Source organism: Otolemur garnettii, unplaced genomic scaffold (assembly GCF_000181295.1).
Source record: "Otolemur garnettii isolate 467f Iridium unplaced genomic scaffold, OtoGar3 scaffold00010, whole genome shotgun sequence".
Taxonomy (NCBI): Eukaryota; Metazoa; Chordata; class Mammalia; order Primates; family Galagidae; genus Otolemur; species Otolemur garnettii.
In genome coordinates, this window is record NW_003852405.1 from 29,261,742 (window position 1) to 29,262,632 (window position 891).

General features: G+C 42.0%; 1 protein-coding gene across 1 annotated transcript in view; it reads left to right on the top strand.

The window, feature by feature from the left end:
* Window positions 1-891, top strand: part of PIGK (phosphatidylinositol glycan anchor biosynthesis class K) — a 71,694-nt gene that overhangs the window by 20,137 nt on the left and 50,666 nt on the right. The gene's annotated exons all lie outside the window — the stretch shown is intronic.

Sequence of the window (891 nt, forward strand, 5' to 3'; positions counted from 1 at the left end):
GGGGTACCTTCTATACAGACATATGTCACAAAGGGGAATCTGAAGCTTACTCTGCCTTCAACGTGTTTAAAATCTACTGGAAAAGAGAAATATGTACACAGCTGGGCTACAAAATAAATATTATAAATGTTGAAATATAAGTATAAGCAGAATGTATGAAGTATTGAGGAGAAAGCTTTTCTAGGTACTGGTAGCGTCTTATTCACAGCTCGCACTTACTGTGTTCGTAGTGAATGCATAACGGGTCCTGGACGCTGTATTTGGATGTATTATCTTATCTAACTTTCCTGGCAACTGTATAAGGTGGATGCTGTCATTTTCATTTAGAAATGAGTAAACTGAGGCACAGATAGGCTAAGTAACTTGCCAAGCTTTCCACAGCTGGTAGTTTCAGAGCGAGGCTCTGTGTCCAGGGCCCCGCCCCAGCGCTTCCCTCTTCCTTGGTGGCTGTACCGGGTACTGCCTCCCGTAACGCCAGATGTTTCTGATCCGGAAGGGCCTTCGGGGGCTTTGCCTCAGGACAAATATGTCATATTAATTGTGCCTCCTTTTGTGTCACTTTTCTGGATATTGTGGTTCAGGATTCTGTGCTTTGTTTCTAGGTGTAATGTTAGCTGTTTACCTAGCTGGGGTGTCCAACGTTTTTTTTTCTCTGCCACACATTGAAAGAATAAGAGTTGTCTTGAGCCGCATGTTAACTACACAAACATTAACAAGAATTAATTAGCCAAAAAAGATCCGTGCATCTTTTTTGTCATATTCACAAAAGATTTGCTTTATCTTACCATAGATAAGCAAAAAAAGTCCTCTCAAAATCAGCATGTGTTCCGGGGACTGCAGGTTGGACACTGAGAAAAAACCTCCCAGAAAATATCACCTCCCTACTTTCGC